This window comes from Cylas formicarius, unplaced genomic scaffold, assembly GCF_029955315.1.
Source record: "Cylas formicarius isolate icCylForm1 unplaced genomic scaffold, icCylForm1.1 PGA_scaffold_9__14_contigs__length_23061073, whole genome shotgun sequence".
Lineage (NCBI taxonomy): Eukaryota > Metazoa > Arthropoda > Insecta > Coleoptera > Brentidae > Cylas > Cylas formicarius.
Window position 1 is genome coordinate 19668776 of NW_026844365.1, and position 6166 is coordinate 19674941.

Consider the following 6166-nt stretch of genomic DNA (forward strand, 5'->3'; position numbering starts at 1 on the left):
AAGTGACCTTTATTTTAACTAAGGATTCCAAAAATGTTCAAATGTACAAATTATGTATGAACGTACGAATTATTATTATACCGAATTTGGAAAAATAAACCAACTTATTTCTCCAGAACTTCCAACACTCAACGCGAATCAACCTTTGTAAGGTACTTTGCACTACGGGCAGCCCTGTAGATCCGCGTTAAAGGATAATGGGCACGCCTTTAATTTTTTCAGTAAAAGATAAATATCAATTATAGATCGTTTGAACCCCGAAAACATCGAGAGCTACATTTAAGAAAATTAGGTTTAATGGATTTCGCGTACAAAAGAGATATAAATAATTTCTGGTTAATTAACGACATAAAAAGGTTCAATTGTTTACCGACATCTTATTGTATCCCAAAAAGTTGCCAACAGAACCGTAAAAAAAGTAATAAATTTCCGCCTGTTCCGTAAACTCCGAAGAAGAAATGGCTCCTGGGAATATTTTACGGCTAATGCACGCTGTAATATTGGTTCCTTCAAAGTCGACCCTTTTTAGAAGATGCCTCACGGTGGCGATCGTCGGCGCTCTGCTGCACGTCGTGCTGCAAATGACTTGTTTGATTTATTACAACGACTTGTATATTTTTTCGCTATATTACCCCAACACATCGGCATTGCTATTTGTAAGTTAATCCGATTATTAGAAAGGGTGTCCGGTAAGTATCTCTTAAGACCCAACCTTAGAGGTGAGAATATAAATATTATATTCTGTACAATAGGGCTACCAACCAATAATTTAATTCATCGCCAGAAAGACAAGAAGAAAATATCTAGAGTTTTTAAATAACTTTTTTTAAATAAAGAATGCACGGCATGTATTACACGTTGCCTACCTTTAAATGAACACAAGATATTTAATACTGACTAGCACATTCAGGGAATTTAAGAATTATTAAATACCAATCGTTTTTATTTTTTACAAAGCGTATGAATAGGATCCAAAAAGAAACTAAACGAAATTGTGTTTTAACAAGCAAAATGTATTGCATTTAGTTAATATTTGTGGATAATAAAAATTATAGGTATGGTCTGTTCATAGATATAAGAAAGTGATCAATTGCTTTTGAACGGATTATCCAAGGGTGGTCATTAACATACAATGCAACAAGATTATATACCTTAACTAATAATTAATAATTAATTAATTATAATAATCTTGTTGCATTTTATGTTAATGGCGAGAATATTTGGGACATGAACTACAAGCCCTTTCAAGAACTTCTTAGTCTTTCCAACTTTTTTCTACTGGTGATATTGTATAAATATGGAATAATAAATTGCTGTTTTATTTTTCTTTCAATTTTATCATTATTAAGACATGGAAATAATTGATGGGAATTATGAAATAAAAAATATTTTTCGAGGTATAGCAGTGCTGCCTTAATTTTGCTGTCAAGATCACATTTAAGCGAAGTCCATTATCTCAATTTTTGGCAGAAGAGGATGTTTGAGGAAAAATTATTCGAAAACTATTATTTTGAAAAACCATTTGATGGGGCAGGTTCGTTTCCCGATGTCTCGAGATATAAATTAAATGTACCGGTAATAGACCATATTAAAAGTCTCCTAGCTTCAAGCTAAAACCCAGATCATGCGGCTTTTTGGGACCTAATATCTCCACGGTGGCACTGTAACCAAACCTTTCAAATTGGCACCTAAAATTATAAATTAAATTAAGTTGAGTTCGATTTAAAATACAATACACAATATGAAATGATACATAACTAAATTCCAAACCCAATAAAAGTGTAAAAATACAGGGTGTTCCACACAAAAAAAAAAGAGATTTAAATTAGAAAAAATATTTTTTGATGGTCATCTGTGGCCACCCTGTATAATATATTGTCGCCGTAGATAGGTCAAAGCATACATTAAAATAATATGAATAAAATATACACATTGTATGAAACACTTTTTCTATTTAATTTTTTTTCTCAATGTCGTACTTATTCAGATAAGGTATAGGAGCATCTTAAATCCACCACCCTGTACATTATCCCGCAGGAGGTGGATTTTTATACAAGGTGGTCCTTAATGAATGCGCCAAAAAGCAACTGTACTAGCTCGTAGCGACATAAAGGGTGATAAATTTATTTCTCTATAGCATAAGCTATTTTTGAGATATCCACGTGAAAACTTGGATACGGAGTTTTTGGGAGATAATACGTAGAAGGCACTAGTTCAACTTGAAATCACGCTATTTTATGCCATAATTTTCGTACTAGTTCTGTTTCAATTGCTTTTTTTGTTTAGTTTTCGTTAGATACTATTGCAGTAAAATGTTGCTTTATTTAATGGTTTTCATGTTTCTCAACAGCATTTTACTATAGCCTAAGGTGTGCAACCTTGGTTCCGTTCAGCCGATATCTCTTTTAAGTCCCCAAATATCTACGTTCATTGCAGGCCAGTGCACAGTAATAATAATAAATAATTGGATTGTTAATTAAAACTTTAAAACACAGTTGTATATAAGTAAATTTAATTTTTAATTTGAAATAAATAAAATATTTATAAAAAATGTTCCGTTTCAGGCTCTAGTGGGAAGTGTCTACTACAATAGTGTGGTTGATTTTGACACTCTAGAAAAGCTAGTAGACCCCAAAGAATGTTGCTACGAGGACACCGATGCGTGCACATACAAATTGATTAAAGAGGAGGAACAGAAGTGGCAGAGGATGTTTATATTTCACACCGTTTTGGGTAGAGTAGATATTTATGACTAATAGCAATACAAAGAGAAACACAACAATAATATATATATATATATATATATATATATATATATATATATATATATATATATATATATATATATATATATATATATTCACGAAGTGATTCACGGATGGAAAAATGTGATGACACTATATTCCTTGATTTCATCCGTTCGCTTGTTGAACTCCGATTGGAATCCTGCAGACGTTTCGCCAAAATCTCACTTGGCATGTTCGAAGTGTTTTCGGAGCGCGAGCATTGAAGATGCCAAGTGAGATTTTGGCGAAACGTCTGCAGGATTCCAGTCGGAGTTCAACAAGCGAACGGATGATTTTGTATTTTTATCTATTTTTCATATTTTCATACGATTTTCGTATATAGCAGGTTACTAATTTCTACGTCATCAATCAATCAGAATCAATGTCAGATCTTGTTTGAAAGTTGTCTTTAATTATATGTATATAAATTAATAGTTTAAGAAATAACTTCTTCTTCTTCTTCTTCTCTTCTCTGGCACTGTAACACATCGTGAGTTTTGGTCGCGTTTACGATCCCCCTCCCAATATTGTCGATTCTGTGCACTGATTTCCCATTGCCTTATCCCGATTTTCTTAAGGGCTTCAGCTATTGCATTTTTCCACCTTTTACATTGGCGTCCTACTGACCTTTTTCCGTCTCGCCTTTCCCAAAATATGAGGTGATTGTCTGCGCTTCTTGTCACTTAATTTAATTTTTTTATTGCTAAAAACATCTTTTTTAGTTCCATATTAATCGAATTATCCTTTTTTGTTGGATAAAGATTAGGTCCGAATCCCTACTACTCTTTTACCTTTCCTCAACTGGGTGATATTGTTAGAGATTACCTATGCTGGTGAGTAGTATGCATTTAAGAGAGAATTGTTAGTATAAGCGTAAGGGGTGATGGCAACAAATAGTAAGCCGACCCGAATGACAACCTCACCTGCACCTGCATTAAGGATCTGTACAAATATCCCCAGGACATCCATCCAAAAATCTTATTACGTTGGAAGAACAAGAACAAATGGCCTCCAGTCCAGGGCAGATCTTAAGTCATCAAGAGGTGCGAAGAATCATCCGGTTCCAACTAAATAGCATTACAAAGATAGCCACCTGGAATGTGAAAACGGTATTTGCTGCAGGAAAAATACATAACTCAAGCAGTGAACAGAATAAGATAAAAATATTGCGGAAGTATGTGAAGTCCGCTGGTTAGGTAATGGAGTAGTAGCAGCGGAATAATTCTGGATAAACAACTTAAAAACTAAGTAAGGAACTGCTTCTGGAAAACCCGTCAATATTAACATTATTCAAGCTTATGCCCAAACAGCTGACAAAACAGATAACGAGATAGATGAATTTTACAAACAAATAGATCAAAGATTCAAACTGGGGGATTTTAATGCCAAAGTAGCTATGGGTAGACTAGGAACTGTAGTTCGAAACTGCAGAATAGAAATGACAGAGGAGAACGACTAATATATATATCGACAAGAAAACAAGAAATTACCAATTGGCTTCGCAGAAAAACAATAGTTTTAAGATTGCCTTCTTGTATATTTAATGCTATAGAATTAGTGTGGGCTTAGTACCACATATTTTTTAGTAAAAATATTGAAAGTGAGGCAAGGCACGATGATACTGCCGTTATATCTGTTTGGAAAGCATCTCTTCAGATAGCCACCAAAGAAAATTGGATCAGTTGTGAAACACATAAAGAAAATATAATATATATAAAATATAATAAAGAAAAAGAAAGAAAAAGAGAATGCACTTGATATAACGATACGACCACCTGTTATTACTGTGGACGAATTGTGTGGTGGTAGCAGTAAATACAAAGTAAATATGGTTTATTATTAAAAAAACTTCTGGATTCCTTCTGAGATAAAAGATATAGCAGTAGACAGCAACAATACTACTTTTTCAGAGAAACTTCCACAGTTTACATTTTTTTTGGACCACCTTAATTTTGAGTCCTATAATCTTGCTCTATTTTGATATTTAACCCATCTAAAGGACCTAGGTATCGACCTGTGGATTCAACTATGTAATCTATAGATTCTCAGATATTTCGTTGGTAGAAGAATTGATTACATGCAAGGACTTTAGTTTTATAGAATAAAATTTGATGCCAGTTTGAAGATTTTGTCCGGTAACAACGTTGTTCGACTGATCGTTACAAAAAAAAAACAAACTATTATATGTAAGTCAAGGCGGTTCAAATAAATAGTTTAAAAGAGATATTCAGACCACAGTGATTAGTTATTTTATTATACTTTGAGCACATTTTATTAATAGGTGACATTAACAGGGCACTCGTTCTAACTGCTGATATGTAAAAACAAGTGTTATATAGAAATTAGGTATACGTGTGGAAGCAGATAAATACTGACTCACCTTCTCTCTTGGTTTTATGACTGACTATGCCATCGCAGATCGTACCGGCTATAAGAGTAAGGCGTGCTGCATTGGTCATCCTAAACAGGTTTTTAATAACAGGCCTAATAATTAAGTAACCTGAGACATTTTGGTTCATAACTCCCTTTAAAATTTGTCTGGGGTGGGTATTATCATCAGGGATTTTTGCTGACCTCTGGGCTTGCACTCCCGCAAAATAACTATGATTATCATGTTTAACGAAAACATATACAATTAAAACAATCCTTCAAAAAAACTTCCACAGGCTACTGTTGTACTTTTTCTAAAACTTCTGGATTGCTCCTGCGTCGGTTTTTGTTAAGTCGAACTAGCTAACGTTTCGCCAATCATCATGCTGGCCTCTTCAGAGCTTGGCTGAAAGTTTCTCGAGGTTAAGATTGTTAGGTTGCTTATAGATTTCTATTGACTCTCGGATTTTTCGTTGGTAGAAGAATTGATTACATCCAAGAATTTTAGTTTTATCGAATAAAACTTTAAGTCCGGTTTCGTGATTGTATTTGACAACTGCTGATGTGTTTATTTGTCCTAGTCTTATGGCTCTTTCATGTTCTTTGACCCTAGTTGATATTTTTTGTCCGGTCTCGCCAATGTATTCTTTGCCTCATATGCATGGAATAATGTAAAATCCAGGCATCTCAAATGGAATTTTGTCTTTGACGCACAGAAGATGTTCAGAGATTTATGGACAAGTGGTAAATCTGGTTTTGACGTTATATTTCTTTAGAACTTTTGATATGTGGTCAGTGATGTTTTGAATATAAGGAAGGCAACTGTGGCAAGTATTGGATCGCTTTCGGTTGCAATGCTATTGGAAGTTTGTGGTGAAGTGCATTGGAAAAATTAATATAGTTAATATGGAAACGGAGAAGAGTAGAATTAAGGTGTTTTAATTCTGGGTTCAATGACTGCTGAGATAGTTTTACAGCTCTGTAAACTACCACCAGTCATCACGAATTTA